This window comes from Neolamprologus multifasciatus, chromosome 17 (assembly GCF_963576455.1).
Source record: "Neolamprologus multifasciatus chromosome 17, fNeoMul1.2, whole genome shotgun sequence".
NCBI classification, from domain to species: Eukaryota; Metazoa; Chordata; class Actinopteri; order Cichliformes; family Cichlidae; genus Neolamprologus; species Neolamprologus multifasciatus.
Window position 1 is genome coordinate 7,773,679 of NC_140455.1, and position 17,303 is coordinate 7,790,981.

A 17,303-nucleotide genomic window follows, 5' to 3' on the forward strand; every position below is an offset into this window, starting at 1 on the left:
CTAATTTATGCACGCTCATTTTATTTCATCTCATTGTGAGCGGCCATGTTGTGCTTTTCCATTGTTCAGATAATTAACTGTTGTTCAGGAGAAGTGCTCGTGTTGTAGTGAGCACTTCTCCTCCACTCACCTCTTTTTCACTCTCCTCTACTGCACGTCATAAACTTTATTGCTTCTCCCTTGCATGGTTTGCGCTTTATTCACATTGTTGTTCATGATCTGTCTCTGCCTCTCTTTTATATTTTCTCTTCTCTTTCCTCTCTCATCCCACTGCTGGTCCCAGCAGAAAACTTCCCCCCTCTGACCCTGGTACTGCCAGAGGTTTAATGGGGGTTCTTCCTAGTCTTCTTAGTCATTTCTTAGTCATCTTAGGATCACCGGATCACTCATTTCTGTCTCTTCCGCTAGTACCATAGTGGTGTTCTGTGCTATCTAAATATAACAGAACAGAGTGTGTTTAGGTTCCTGTGGCACATCTTGGACTGATGCATGTATAGAAACCGTACATGCTATCACGCTATTACCAGAGTCATTTAGATCTTTTTGATGTTTTGGGGAGGTGTGTCATCCTCTGCCAGAAGGATCACCTCAAGTATTAAAAGTTTCGTGCATGCAGGCATGCACTCATGATAGAGTTGACACATGGCAAAAAACATCCCACCTGCATGTCTGTGTGGAAAGTAACAAATCGGTTGATGCTGGAAACAGGTTGGAGAAGTTCATTGTTGCAAATTTGTATGTTCACAAGCCACAAGCAACTGACTGCAGAGGTGCATATAATGTTTGATTATTTTAAAAGAGGAGGATTTTGTGCGTGTGTGCATTGCCTGTTACCATGGGGTTTACACTGATCTGTCCTCCTGTCAGAATCCACACTTCCTGTTTTGTGAGCAAGCAGTGGGGAGGGGGGGGGGGGAGTACTGACAGCTGTGTGTGCACTTTTGGATGGCTCTTCTCTTTGAGGACCAGTCGGAGTTTTAGAGCTTGGGAGCGGAGACAGCTTGGCTCACCCTCACTTTTGGGAATTTCATTAAAGGTTTGTTGGAGTTTTAGGGTTCAGCTTAGAATCAGGTATAGGTTAGAGTCGCAATCAGGAAATTGATTGATTGACTATTCAAGTTCATAAAGGGGCTCGTAAGGGGCTCAGGAATGCATTGTGCCAGTCAAGGTCCTCACAGTGATAGAAATATACAAATATATGTGTGTGTTTGTGTGCTCCGTCGTATGCAGCAGGTGGAGCTCTGGTTCCAGTGCTGGATGTCACACGGAAGCCTGCATCTCTTTGAGTGAACACACTAAGAGAATTTACCCTCAATGAAGTAAAATCCATTTTTTGGGTAAAGAGGACACGTGTGTTGGTTAAATGAATACAAAACAACACAACTGTCCTAACATGTTACAAAACAACTGTGCTTGTGTGTAGGAGGGAGGCACTGAGGAACTTACCTGTTTCTCAATTACACAGACTTCAGCAAAACAAACTGTTTTCTCAACATTTTATGAGAAAAGACTCACCTGGAGGTTTAAACCTGAAATTTGCAACAGAGTCCTGAAACAACAAAATGTTAATGTGGCATGCTTTTTCATTGGTTGGAGAAACTGGAGCTCCTGGAGAAAGCCTTGCAAGCACAGAGAGAACATGCAACCTCCACACACGGAGCTGCAATTTTACCTCTTGCTTTGAGGAAAAAGTGCTAGCCACTGAACCCCCTGCTCTTGTTCTGTGGCCATGTCAGTGTCAAACGGGTCTTCGTGTTATCCACACAGACTGCGTGATATCAAGATCAGGGTTCTGTGTCCTGTTGCTATGTTTCCGAACAGAATTTGGAAACCATCCTTTCTTTTAGTTCAGGCCAGAGTTTAGGAAACGCAAGCATTTGCATATATTGCCACACATTTCTTGCTGCAAAGTTATACTGTTTTAATTAACTCTATTTAATTACTGAGATCTAAAGCAATTATGGCAATATGTAAAACTAACAAGCAAAAATTTAAAAGTTATTCATGTTAATATACGACAATAGGTAGACAGATCGGAGATAGATCAAACTTCCTCTCCACTCTCTCTCCATTATAATCATCTTTTCTGTGCTCTCCTCATTAGTTTCCATGGTAACGGAGTGTTGCTGAGCTGGTCGTCAGGCTGCCCACTCAGCCCGCTCTCGGCTTTCAAATAGACACATACATGCACACACACACTTATGTAGTACACAAACTCATTCACCTACAGATACTTCACACACACACACACACACACACACACACACACATATATATATATATATATATATCAGTGACACAGTTACATATAGAAGAACAAACGCTGTGTTACATTCATACTAAGAGCACAAATAGTAGCTCTTCAGTAATCAAATGCTTGCAGGCATGCAGGTCCCCAACATGCACTCAGACACATACATATTCCAATTAATATGATCTTCAAAAGAAAAGGAATCCAAGAACGCTCACATATACAAAACTTGTGCTGGTGTACTGTGTATCAGTTAGCTAGCCCACTCAGAGCGCTGCAGAGACAAAGACAGAAACAGAAATACCAAAGTAGGTTAGAGCAAAGCATTCTGGGATAGCAGGATACCCCCTGGGCTTCTGCAAGAGGCTCTCTTTCTTTCTCCTTCTTACTGCTTCTAGCTCTGACTGACTCTCTGTTCTTTCCTTTACTTTTTCTCCCACATGTTTTACTTCTTGCTCTATTTCTTCTCTTTTGCGGTCTTACTTCTCATTCATCTCATTTCTTTGTGTTTCTGCTGTTTGACTTGCTTTTGTCTGTCTTCGTGAAGTTGTGCGTGTATGCACGAGTGTGAGATGAACATATCTTAATGACAGAAGTAAAAACAGATGTACTGAGTTGAATAAATATATTTTATCAGGTATTTTTATTACATCTTTGATTGGATATTATTTCTATGACTGTATTATAGTGAGATTAGTGTTCCACTTTCGACCACTACTCGGAGTCGAGACAAACATATCGCTCTGTGTGATGGAAGGTACAAAGCTGATGCACACATAAGTGTTGAAGCTCTAATATTTCATGATTGGGAACTTCCTAAAAACAAAGTTTGCTACTTTCTAATTTTGAGTTATTTTTTTTAAAATAGAAGGAACTACACAAGATGGCAGGGTACACAAGACTGGGCCTCATTTCTTAGAAGTATGATTGTAAAAATCTAATTTGCAAACCTTGTTAAGCTGACAAGGTCGTTCCAAAAAATCAGATTGCTGAAGATGTTTGTAGAAGTAGTCTGAATTTACTAGTTTTGGAAGCAGTGGGGGTGTTAACAGGTCAAAAAACGAGCAACTAAAACTGTTAAAACTGTTTAGGCTCTTTTTTAATATATGGACACCAGCGTTTTTGGTAATTAGTGTGTAATGGACAATGCAAGACGATTAATCTTAGAACTGCAGCACAATACAGTTATTCTGACCAAATGCTTGAATACAAGTCATGAAGAAAAGAACAAGGTTGGCACATAAATCAAAGTTGATTGTTAAAAGCTGATTTCCACATATAAACTTCTATTATAAAGGGCTAATTTTCTGACCATTTCTTTGGATACTCGGGTACAAGGAGAGCCGAACTGTCATCTGATCACTACCTGGTGGTGAGTTGGATCGGATGGCTGAGAGGCCTGGCACACCCAAAACTACAGTGAGTTTGAGTGGTAGTTAGTGCGTCTGGCAGATTCCTGGAGATCTTCAACAGCAGTTTCCACACCAGATGGTAAAAAATGACGGTAAAGTGAGCTGTCAAGCTAACAAGGAATCTTTTCTTATTTAGCTTGTGAGACTCTGAAGGCAGCTGACATGTACCAGCAAGCCAAGGAAAGTGCTGATTTGGCAAATGTTGAACAAAAAAACCTGGGTATAGTAGGAGTTTGGTGAGGCTGTAAAACAAGGCTTTGGATCAGCCTCAAAGAGATTTTGGCAAACACTCAAGAAGACTGAGGAAGGGGAGTGCTGTTGGTGTTGCGGTTGCTGAGCACACCTTTGATTTGGCAGGCTGGGTTGTTTGTTCCCCTTTTTAAAAATACGAATGAAAGGGTATTCTGCAGTTTCACACTTGGCACTGCTGGCTAGGTCTGTACAAGAATACTGAAGATGAGGGTCCTCCATGGACAGTCTCAAGACAACGCATTATTACGCAAAACATGTAACACACAGTACGTCCACTGTGTCTATTTCACACTTTGCCTCCCCAAAGCATGATATGGACACGTATGCAGAAGTTGCAGTAACAGCAGAGATATTTTATTTCAAGCGACATGAAAATAATCACAAGAAAGCGTTTTAAGAGACATTATTATTAACACGTTTATATGTAAATACATATTAGCCACCTAGCTTAATTGCTGCTCGCATAGGACTCTGGAATGTACTTCAGGCCTTCCTTGGTCACTACAAATTTCTTTGCTTTAAATATGTTATCCAGCTGGTACTGCAACCTCTGCATGCGTGTCTGTTTTGACGCTTGCCTCCGTTTTGAGGCAAATGTGAAATGAACACGGTGGACGGGCGTGCGTATTACACGCTTTGCCCGTGATATTGTTATGGTAATACTCTCGGTGTTTACCAAACAATATAAGTTCCTGCCACCAGCCACAGGCAGCCATAGATGTGTAATGTAGCAACGGATGCCTCTTATTTGAGGCATTTCAGATATTTCCTGATAGCTCAAGGATCGAAGCAGGTTTTAGTCATAAATGCTGACTGCTGTTTGTTGCTGTGTTCACTGAGGTGTATTATGACCTGATGGCTTTTCATAATTTACTGCGTGTTTTGCTTGTTTCTGTGCATCTTAATAAAGGTTCACTCTGAGTCTTATCTTTAAAATCTGTCTCTATTTCCTTCCTAAAATGACCTTGATCTGTTGTATTTGCGATGATGATGATGATCTCTGTTTTTAGATGGGTGTTTTTAAAGTAATTTCTGGGAACGCTTTTGGTTCCCAGTGAGTTTTAGAGCGGAACAAATGAAACTTAAACAGGAAAGATGTTTTGCCTAATTAAAGTTGAGTGATGATTCTGTTATTCAACTTTATTTGCCTTCACCACCATTAGCATGTGTTGGCATATATCAACATTTAGCAGGAGCTTATTAAAGGGAAACAAATCCCACCTGTCACTTCCTGGTAGCACAGCATTCAGAAACAAAAGAAAGCATAGTTAACTTAAATAATCCTGTCGTAAACATTGAATCATCCGTACATTTACAAATTGCGCTTCGCATCTTGGTTCAGTCAGTTAATTTCATTCATTCGGCCCTTTTCTTTCTTTGTTTTAATTAACATATTGCTTGAAAAAAACGAGAGAAGAAAACAAAGTGATGGCCTGAGAGAGAGAAAAGATGGGGGAAAAAAGGGGGGGTTGGCAAATCTGTTTGGAAATCCAGAGAGTAGTTGAAGTCTTGCTGGCTTGGTCCCCAGCGTTGTGTTGTCCCTGTGCCCACTATAACACTTTGAATTGCAATGAAAGTCTTGAGGGACTTTTTTCTCTGGCTAAAGGAGGCTTAATTGGTACCAGCTTTTATTGTTTTAAGCCATTGATAAACAATACTCCCACCCCCCGGCTATAAAGCAACTTGTCATATTGTTTACTGTATATTTGCAGATGAACCAGGAGACTTACACATATATGTATGTGTGTGTGTGTGTGTGTGTGTGTGTGCGTGCGTGCGTGCATTAGATGGTCAGTAATGACAATGAAAGATACCAGGTTCAACTTGAGAGATGAAAGGTACAACTGAGGGTGATGTGAAAAAAGAGCAAAGAAAAGAAGTAAAAGGGTGAAGATGAAGAGGAAAGGTAGTTAAGGAGACAGGAGGTGCCACAAAGAAGTCAAACAAAAAAAATATGGGATGAGAGCAGAACAAAAGGAGAGATGAAAGAAGACTAGAAGAAAGTGGGGGAGGTGGGAAGTGAGGAAAGGAAATGTAGCGAAAGGAAAAGAAATGGCAGGTGAGAGAAGGAAAGGAGGAAAGGCACATGCAGAGGAGAGGAGAAGTTTCAGGAAATAAAGACATGAAAGGAAAAGACAAAGTGATGAGGGGAGAGAAAAGTGAACAGGAGAAGAAGAAATTGGACATGAAAGGAAATGAAAATACAAATACGTAAAGAAGAAAAAGAGCAACATGGAAGAAACGGGAAGGAAAGATATGAGAGTGGAGGAATCACAGGGAATATGGGAACATTGTGAGTTTCACCGCCTCGGGCAAAACTCTCCATGCATCCCTCCTCACATGCCTCTTTGCCCACCCTCTTCCTCCTCCTTTTGTCTTCCTCATGTCTCCGCCTTTCTTCACTCCACCTCTTCCCCCAGCTCCCACATGCATGCAGATGATGGCATGTAAGGATTGTTGCCCCTCTGTGTCTCGTCGTCTCATTTTATCAGCACACTAAAGCCACACAGGCCTCACATTTATGTGTGTCAGGGTCTTTATGTAGATCGTGTTGTCATTCGTGCGCGTGGATCCCTTTCTCTGTGTGAGCGTCCCAGAAAAGACCGACCTCGGGGAGTTATGCTCCACTTTCCCTCCTTTATTAATTCACCCTTCGCTCTCACTCTTGTTTGCCAGGCTGGACGGCGTGGAGGGAGAGAGAGAGAGAAGGAGGGCGTAAGAGAAAAAGGCAGGACAAACAGAACAAGTTCAAAGCAGAGTCGAGACAGACAGTAAACACTCGCTCATTCGGTTCCCTGGCACTTGTATTTTTTTTCTTTTTAAATAAAAGTAGAGATAAAAACATTAATGCAAGTTGTACTTTGCTTCTGAGAATATGACGCTGAACATTTTCGTTCTTTTAAAAGCAATCAATTTTTACCATCAATAATCGGTACACAAATCCTTGGAAAACTGCAGGTCTTTGTCCAACAGGAGGCAGTGGATTTGTTTTCTTTTTTTTTCATTCCACAGATAAGAACAGGGTGAAGCAGCCAACAGACTGTGGGTGGGCAGGGGAGTCAGCACTGGAAAGAAAAAGACTGTATGAGCTTTTCAGTACTGATGGTGAAAACCACTGAATAGTTTCCTTCCATTTTTTTTGTCTGTGCACCCATTTGTTCAGTGTAAAATCTCCACTCCAGACGTTGATGGCAGTTTTGCAAATGCTGCCATAGACTGCTGAATTAAAGTTCTCATCCAAAGAAGAAGCTTGGCCCACTGGAGCCAGTTTACAGTACATTCTTTGTTTAGTTTGATAGCCAGGCAAAGCTTGCGGTTTGTTCAGGAAATCAGTTACTAACGAGCCACAACCTGTTGTCATCTGTATCAACACATGTCTGTACTTCATTTTTATAGCATTTCCATGTAACCATCCATGTTATTATTGCTTATTTAAAAAAGGTTCAAACTGACCAGCTGGTCTATGTGGATTTTGCATGTTCTACCTGTGTTTATGGGTTCTCTCCAGCTTCCCACCACATACTAAGGACATGCTCACGAGGTTGTTTCTAAATTGGCCGTGGGTTTCTATGTGAGTGTCAGTGATCGTCTGTCTCTTTGTGTTAGCCCTGCAGTTGGCTGGCACCCTGTCCAGAGTGTACCTCACCTCTCAGCCCAATGTCAGCCGAGATAGGTCCATTCTCCACATGACCCTGAATGGGATAAGTCATTTAGGAGATGGATGGCTTTCATTGTGAGATTTGTTGACATCACAAAACATTATTTATATCAAAGCCTCCTTAATGTAAAGTCGGCATTGTAAGACACAGTTGGAAAGCAATCATATAATCCTTGCACTAAGAATGGGCTGAATGGATATCACTGTGAAATAAAAACCAATTAAAAAAAGTTTTTTAAAAGATCAAGACAAGACAAGGGCTAGCCCATGCCTGTTGCAACATGGAAGTGGCGTAAAAAATGCCAGAAAACACAAAAATTGATCGATTGCATTGATATCCAACCTGAAATCCCAGCATTAAAAACTGTTGTGACCCTTAAAATGCTTATTCCTGACACTAGTGGTACATTCAAAAGGAGACTGCTGCTCAAAGAAAGACAAATGATCTGAGAATTTCACATTTCTACTCCTTTTTCGCAGTGGTTACATTAATGCCTACTGCCAACAGCAGAAATAAAAAATGATATTTATTAATAATTGAAAGGTTTGATTTTTTTTAAAGATTCCGTCAAGATGTTGCATGTAGAGGACTTGCAAACCTTATGCAACTGTTTCAGCAAACATGATATATATACTTGAAATGTTATCACAAGCCCCTGAATTCATCACAAAAAAAATCACTCTGTGCCAAAGAATGACCAAAGCTCATGCTGGGTGACCATGTATCGCTTAAAGTACCAGCTGATGCAATTTTGCATTACTCTCTTTGCAAGTCAAAAGTATCTGATGCAATGTTCCCTCTAATTTTTGTCTGTTGTGTGTCTGAGCGAACACACAAACTCCCTGAGCGGTCCCTTGGACCACTGTGAGCAACAGTAGATGTGTGCACTGTGGTCACGCCAGCATCGAATCCATCCAGGTTACATGGTTTATTAAAATAATCAAATTACAGCGTTTACATTTATGTTAGACTACTTTTAATTAACTGTTTAGCCCACTTACAATAAAAATTTAAAAAAAAAATCTAGTCATTGACCTGTGTAGTATGTTAACACTATTGGAAGTAAAAATAACTTGAACTCCAATTTTGAAAACACAACTTACTTTTTTCTTTTTCTTTTTTTTTTTTTTTATAAAGCTCTGACTTGTATTATGAGTATGAGTCTGTGGTCTGGGAGAGAGTCCTGTCTGCAAAATATAGTATATAATGACCAATGCTGGGCAATTAATTATATAGTTACTTCTTCAAAAAAGTAACTCAGTTTGGCAAACAACAAAGTGTTTTGCAGCTATTTTTTTAAATGCAGCCAAGGCGTTTTTAAATAAACATTTCAAACTATTTACAGAACAATCAGCTGTTCTGTGTCAAATTTGATGCCACACAAATCATTTGTGCCACTCCAAAAAATAATTTCTGTCCACTATGAGATGAAGGAGAACAACAGCCTGATACCTGCAGGCCTGACAACAGGAGATCTATCACTCCTGTAACACCTGTAACATTCAGCAGTCGCCTCATTGTCCTGACGCACACAACAAAACTATTGACTACACTCAGTGTTGGGGAGTAACGGAATACATGTACCGCATTTAAAATACAAAATATGAGTAACTGTATTCCGTTACAGTTACCGTTTAAAAAGGTGGTATTTAGAATACAGTTACTTTGTTTAAATAAATGGATTACACGGCGGTACTTCCCTGTTTCATATTGTGGCGGGTCAGGCCTGTTTGGGTTTTGTTTGACAGCTACGTTCTGTTGTTCCAGGTGGCACGGTTACGGTTGCCATGGTTACGGGGTGACGCTCTCTCTCTGTGTGTTTCCTGGGTGAGAGAGGCCTTTTTGTTGTTGTTGTGCTAAGCTAATAGGCAGAATGCTACAGATATAGCTCTAAAGAATGTAGCATCATAGGCAGTGTAGTCCGTGCTGCAGGGAGAATGGACTGCCATACACATTATGTGTCTGTGAGCGAGGGAGGGAGAAAAAGGAAAAGTACGAGCTGTCATCGAGCAAAAACAGGAGCTGGAAGCATGTAAATATAATAATGACCACTGCAGCCAAGAAGAGAGCCTGACAAGCCCAGTTGTAAGTAAGCTATTAAGACTCGACTGTACACCGTGTTTGTGTTTTCCTCCAAAACAATAAGTTCCGTTGGAGCAGCCTTTCAACACCTCTCTCTGTCTCTCGCTAGCAAAGTTGACCCAGACAACAAAGTAAAGCTAGTTTTCGGCTACGAGCCCGACACAGAACCCACCATATTAGCCAGAGGTCCCTTTACTACGGTTCGGAGCCGCGGACCTTCAGTAACAGTAATAAATCACAGCAATAGTACATTCATGTAGTTGTAAACAGCATGATAATATATTAAGTAATCCAAAGTATTCAGAATACGTTACTCTCATTGAGTAACGTAATGGAATACGTTACAGAATACATTTTGGGGCATGTATTCTGTATTCTGTAATGGAATACATTTTAAAAGTAACCTTCCCAACACTGACTACACTACACACTAACTACACAAGATTTGCACTAAACGTCTCAAATCTCTCACATCTCAAATCACCGCCGTCACTCCTAAAACTTCCCCCCCGTTTCTTAACAACTAGATGCCACGTTGCCATATAATTTTTTGATTGGTCGACATGGTACTTTTTTGGACGAATAGGAAAGGGAGAGGGGGTGGAGTTTGTTTTTGCTCACAGGCGGAGAGCGCTTTAGAGCCTTTTTTCTTATAAAACGCAGTTTTTACCGTTTCTTCCCGCAGTAAATATAAACAACGATAGTATTCAGCAAGGGAACCAAACATTGCAGATATTTTTATCGTGGCCTATCAACACAATTTAAAAACTGGTATAAAGTCCACACTTTTCCTTTTATTGTTCCCTCGGTCCTGCTCACATCTCCATTGGTTGTCCACGTTGTCATTAACATGGCTTCACTCCACATCAGCCACGCCGCTTTGCTAGCTAAAACACCGGTGTCAGCACATAAGGACGCTGTCATAGCCTGTCAACAACGTCGATTAGCTGTGTAATGTGAATCGCATTATTGGCTGGACTATGGGATAAGGTGGCATCATTCTAATCCCATACGGGAGCAGCCAGTCACTCACTGACTAACACTGCAAAACAGAATTGTTAAAGTATTAATTTTAATTTCAATTCAGGTTAGATTTTTTTTGTGCGCAAAGCAGATTTTCTGTGCGCAGAGACCGTGCCAGCAGTGCGCAATTACGCACATGCTTAGAGGGAACATTGATCTGATGCAACCTGTAAGAAGTGTTGCCTTCTACTTTTGTTGCGGTCCGAGGCAGACAACACTTCTAATTTTAAAGCACTTTCTTTGAACTTTAAAGTAGCTCTAAGTGCTTAAACTCATGTGATGCTGTTGAACTCCTAGTACGCATTAATAAACACGGTAATATAAATGAAACAAAACAACACTGTACTGTAACCAGAAGGTTGCCGGTTCGATCCCCGGCCTCTCTGTCCTGGTCGTTGTGTCCTTGGGCAAGACACTTTACCCTACCGCCTACTGGTGTTGGCCAGAGGGGCCTCGCTTCTGTCAGTCTGCCCCAGGGCAGCTGTGGCTACAACCGTAGCTTGCCTCCACCAGTGTGTGAATGTGAGAGTGAATGAATAATGGCATTGTAAAGCGCTTTGGGTGCTTGAAAAGCGGTATAAAAATCCAATGCATTATTATTATTATTATCCATTATTACTAGCACATCACGTAGCACATCATTATATACCAGCTAGTTCAACTTCAGTAATCCTACAAAACCTCACTGCTGTTTAGTTTTCTGTTTTCATTTATGTTGGAAGTGATAGCAGAGCAGTACGTATTCGTTTTTTAGAAGTCCCTCAGTCACAACATGGTATATTATGTTTAGGTGGAAACTAGCGAGCTAACTTCCTGCTCACTTGCTAACTAATGCCGTTAAATTGACCCTGTGCACGAGAAAATGCTAACTTCCTGGTTTGAGACCGGATGTGGGGTTGTACATTTCCGGTAGCTTTACTTTGCGGTCAATCGCTACTGCGAAGATATTCTCCAAAATTGATGTCCAAAACTCGAAAACGGAAAGATCGCGTTAAGTTACAAAGAGCAGAGGTGGGAACACTCACCACTGATGTGTCATAAAAATCTAATGATCAATTTTGACGTTTAAAGAGTTTAGATCGATCAGTTGTTTACATCACTCAACACAAGCAGAACTGCTTTACTGCAGCAGAAGACACATCGTCCACATTCAGAAGCACATCTCTGTATAGTGACTGGTCTTATGATTTAAACAGGCAAATGTTCAGCATTCAAACTACAGGTGAACAATAGTCAAACCAGATGTTTCCCGTTATGTCGAGATCAGCTAGTCAAGTACACACCTACACAGCATGTTAACGAACCGTGAAAAAAGCCACACCAAAAATGAACAATTGCTGGTAACGGTTTCTATACATTAGTATTTAAGAAGGGTATGTTGTGACTTACCTTTAAAATTACAGCGGTCCCTCGTTATAACGCGGTTCACATTTCACCTCGCTGTTTCGCGGATTTTTTAGTGCAAGTTTGCATGCTTTTCTTTTTACGTCACATTGTGTCCTGCGTCCTGATCGCTGCAGACGATCTCCTCCGTGACGTCTCTCCTGTACAGTACAGAATCGCTGCATCAATCGCTAGCAGTGTGACTCTGAAGTGCAGTGCTGTATGTCCACGAAACGTTTTGCACCGTCAAAAAATAAAATTGGCTACTTGATTTCACCTATCGCTGGTTATTTTTAGAACATAATACCCGCGATAAACGAGGGACAGCTGAGAAATATAACATTTGAATCCCTTTTCTCTTTTGCCCTGAGGCGCGGGGATAAATATCAACAAGTCGATGAACATCATTTACAGATATATTGGGTAAATGCCCGAGACATCTATAGAAATGTAAATCGCCGCTTGATTTATTCATTTGCTTAACTTGTTTTGGACCGTAAACAGGGCGCGAATAGGACACCGGAAACAAAACTCCCCACAGGAGTTTCCGCACCGGAAGTAGCATATGCTAACGTGCACATAGTCAATTTCACAAATTCTGCTTTCATGGATGCCTGGATGTTAAATATATTGGACCTGGAAACGGCGAATGACATCAGACTTAAAGACCAGATAGTTGGAAATCTTTAAAGATTTTTTTTTGGTATATATAGCCTCTTAAACTAATATTTGGCATATCTCAGCATAGTATGCAGTGCATACAAAAACAAATATGAGGAAGCTGATGGAGGTCAAAAGAAGATGTGGCGGGCCTCAAAAACTACAGCAATCTACAGCAGATGACAAAAAAAAAGCAAAGATAAAATGGAACGAAAAGGAATCTAACATCCAAAGAAGAGCTTTGAATGTCCTTCAAGAATCCTGCAGAACTGTTTCTAAAAACTGCTACAATAAAGCTTGCCTAAGAGAGTTCAAGCTTTGTTGAACAATAAAGATAATCATACCTTGACTTGTTGACTAGTTTTATAGCTGGTATTTCCATATATGTTTGCACATTTCAGTAAATCACTGCACATATTTCCCATTTCCTTGCAAAATGAGGGTTGCTCAAGACTTCGTGCGCATTCATGCAATATTTGATGTGATTTGTGTTTTTCAGTAAGCAGCAAGGAGATATCTGTGTGATTCATGTCAAAAGTTGATTTATTTTTTTATGGATTTATAAGTTTGTACATGGCTATTCATGCTTTATTATTGGCAATGACCAGTTTCCAGGGGAAACCTTTAGTTTTGTTGCTTTAAGCATCTGAACCCATCTTAATCTACTGACAGGGGAACTTGTTGAACGACTACTTTGGTACCTGAACTTGGCTAAATTGAAATGTTGATATTGTATGTCTGTTATACCTATCACACAAGATTCCCAAAAAGTTCCAGAGAAGGAGAAAATAATCCGTAGAATAAAGTGAAAGGTTTCACCAGGAATTTAAAAATATTTAGTTGATAATTGAAGCTCTCAAACATCAGCATGCTTTAGACAGTACAGCCCCAGTAGTCACAATACAGAAAGGGGAAGTACGCCAAATGCAATATAACCCTGCAGAACTGTTTGTATTTGGAGATTTTATTTAAGATGATTGAAAAAGAGAGGACAGTTCTACAGTGAGACTGCACTGTCTCTAGATGGGACGCTACATTTCTGTCAATATACTGTACAGCTGTGTTTGTGTGTGCTGGTATCTGAGCTAACCTACTCGGTACGTTTGACACAGCCTTTGTCTCCACAACAGACCTCACAATCACTCATGCTTTATTCCCATGGTAACAAGCATCCCCATTATTGGATGTCATTTGCATTACTTGGACAGACAAATTGACACACAGACAGACTACCTCTGTTGCTGCTCTCTCATTGGTTAAATGTACTTCACTACCAATGGAAATTTTAATTTTACTTTGCTTAGCAATAATAACAGTTCACTTGTGATAATGAAGTGAGTTTAAAAAAGGAAGAGTGATATACAAGTTTGTACCATATTGAGGGGGCAGTGGCTGGGGCCATGTACCATAAAATCTTGGTAGAGCACCTCTTTCCCTCAGCCTAAACATGAGTCGGGGATAGATCGTCCACCATGACAGTGACCCAAGACATACCATCAAGCCACCAAATGAGTGGCTAGAGAAGAAGCACATTAAGGTCATGGAGTGGCCTAGCTAGTCTTCAGACATCAGTACTATAGAAAGTCTGCAGAGGAAGCTAAAGCTTAAAGTTGCCAAGCAGCAGCCAAGAAACTCAAAGGATTTGGGCCAAAAATGGCTCCTGAGATGTGTGCAAACCTAGTGACCACCAACAACAAACAGCTTTACCATGTGCTTACCAACAAGGGTTTATCCACCAAGTTCTAAGTCATGTTTTGCTTGGGGATAAAATACTTATTTCACTCAATGACACGCCAACCAAGTTATGACTTTTGTTGATTTTTGCTCTCTCTCCATAAAATTAAGAGACTGTTCGTTTCTTTGTAAGTTAGCCAACCTACAAATTCAGCAAAGGATCAAATAATTATTTCCCCCACTATAATCTTCATTAATAGTTTTGCATTATGGATTTAATGTATCTTTCATGTGGCACGTTTTTAAAATACAGCAAGAAAGTATAAATATGTTTGTTTGTGTGGAGCAGTAGACTCATAAACTATTTAAATATATTAATTTCGGTAACAGCAGCACAGAAAATCAGAGGCACATTGTACAATTTGGCTCAAAGTTGAATTTGGGGTGGCTGTAGCTCAGGTGGTAGAGCAGGTCATCTACTGATCAGAAGGTTGGTGGTTCGATTCCTGGCTTCCCCTAGTCTGCATGCCAAATATCCTTGGGCAAGATACTAACCCCAAATTGCTCTCCGATGCATCCATCGGAGTATGAATGTGTGTGAATGTTATCTAGAAAAGCACCTAGAGAAATGTGCTGGTGTGAATGGGTGAATGCACAAGTTGTGTAAAGCGCTTTGAGTGCTCAGAAGAGTAGAAAAGCGCTATATAAGAACCAGTCCATTTAACTGACATTTGCGTCTAATAGCATAATATAAAGCCTGAAAAACAGATGATACGGCACCTTGGACCACAATGACATTCATAGCATTTAGATAAACTATGTTTACGTGTATTGTGGCTGGGTAATTGGGGTCTGTATGCTCAATAGCAGAGAATATTATATCCTAAGAAGTATGCAAACAGAAGGCTTATGAAAGAAATCAAAAGCTACAGGAGCAGAAAAAAACATCAGTATTTATAACCCTTCATTTCAGTCTTTACTAAAGACTACTGTTGTCTTCCATCAGTGCCACAACACTCACTTTGTTCTACCAGAGATCTGACAAAACACCATCCCAGCATTGTCACATTGAGATTTTATGCGCAGCTTAAATGATTGTTTTAATGTAGATAAAAGATCCACTATGTTTTTTAAGTGACAACTGAAATAGCATTTTGAGTTAGAGCAAACACAAAGTGTACCATAGATCCGTGTCATTCAGGGGGTTTTAAATAATATATGATATTAAAATTTAGTATATGATTTTATTGAATATAATACATTATTTGTGTTATTATTTATTTATTGTAATTGTGGCATTTTTCATACACATATAGAAGAAAATATTTTCTCTATGTAATACAGAAAAGGTTGCAATGTGGTAAGGAAACAGTTTTACTTTATCATTGTTGGGTTTTTCTTCATTTTTTGTTTTTAATCCACTTTCAGGACTTGAGTATGACAAATGAGATAATACTACATAGGCAAATATTAGCAGCTTGTTATACAAACAAATTGTTATTTAAAACATAAGAACACAGTATATAAATAATGTGTCATGTAAAGATAGTGCATATACTTTTAAATGCTGATAAAATAAGCTAACAACAGTTTATTAACAACAGTTATTATTTTTGTCATTTTTGCTGATTAAATCCAAGATAGCTGGATCAGCTGCTTTTGTCTGCCTCGGTCTGACATTTTTTAAACACTTTTTCAAAAACTTCTAAGAATGTGGGCGATAAATCTGCAATTTTTTATCACTAATTTAAAACATTGTGTTGTGGTACACATGTCCATCACTGCTTGATTTATCCTCTCTACAGCGCACACTGGCGCAGGCTTGATAATTTGGTACTATGAGGCGTCCTGGTTTAAATGTGGCCGCCTTCATCTGGCCACTGTCATCTTTGACTTTGAGGGTCCAACTGTGGACTCTTGGACTGAAATCTGTTGGAAACTCTTGGTCATATCCAATGACCAGATTCTCACATAAAAGCCTTGTTATTTTTTAAAAGATCCAAGTGGTTCGTAACATTATTTCTAGGGAGCGATATAAAAATAGCAGCTGAAGGTGATCCTGAAATGCATGAGATGATGACATTGAAGGGGAAATTAGCAAAAGTTAAACTTTAAAGAAAATAACATTTGTATTTGTTGATTCCCCAAACGTTTTGAATTAATTAGAGCATGACTGTCATGTTTCATCCAGGATCCTGTTATTTGTGTGTCCATAGAGCATGAGCATTGCTGTGCTCTGTGGAGAGCATGGGTATTATCAAGCTGATTTCCTGTTGGTCCTCTGATTGTTTGTGTTTGTGTGGTTCAGAATAAGGGGTCATCTGTGCTTTATGGGCCAATATGAGCTGTAGTGGAAAATATGACCAAGACATTAAAATTGTTGTGTTGCCCAACACTGCCCCCGGAGGTTGCATTTGGCAGGTGTAGAGGTATGTCTTAGTGAACTATTAGCTACTTCACTTCAAAAACCATTTTCTTTTTTTCTGTTCACATAGGAAAACTGTATGAAGACGACACAAGAAGAATCAGCTTTGACAGACAGACAGACGGGGAGCTTAACAAAAACTGAGAAACAGCTCAACAGAACGACAAACACAAACATGTTCAGCAGAGTGTGGTACCCGTAAAGCCTTGTGGAGGCCCAGTGGGTGGAGTTATAAGGAAGCAGAGATGAAGCTGACCAACCACAGGCCATCACCCGGGGATATAAGCTCCACCCACCACTAATATCCAGGGAGACTGATAGACAGACCAACACCTCTTGCAGCGGCACCTGAAACATCATTGGCCCATAGTACAGGTAGGAATTGCATTTGTCAGTGCAGCAGCTTTTCATCTTTGTCGTTGATTGGGTCGGACTGGTCGGAGAGGAGGAGCACACAGGTTGCTTAGGCAACTCTAAAAGAG

At 40.2% G+C, this 17,303-nt stretch overlaps 1 protein-coding gene across 2 annotated transcripts in view; it reads left to right on the forward strand.

Annotated features, from left to right (window-relative positions):
• Positions 1–17,303, forward strand: part of lrrc7 (leucine rich repeat containing 7) — a 143,234-nt gene that overhangs the window by 11,930 nt on the left and 114,001 nt on the right. Inside the window, exon 2 of one of the 2 annotated variants that reach the window (XM_085138007.1) lies at positions 16,892–17,196. The exons of the other annotated variant lie outside the window; for it this stretch is intronic. The gene's annotated coding sequence lies outside the window, so the exon portion shown is untranslated. The remainder of the gene's footprint in view (positions 1–16,891; positions 17,197–17,303) is intronic. 2 annotated transcript variants of the gene reach the window in all.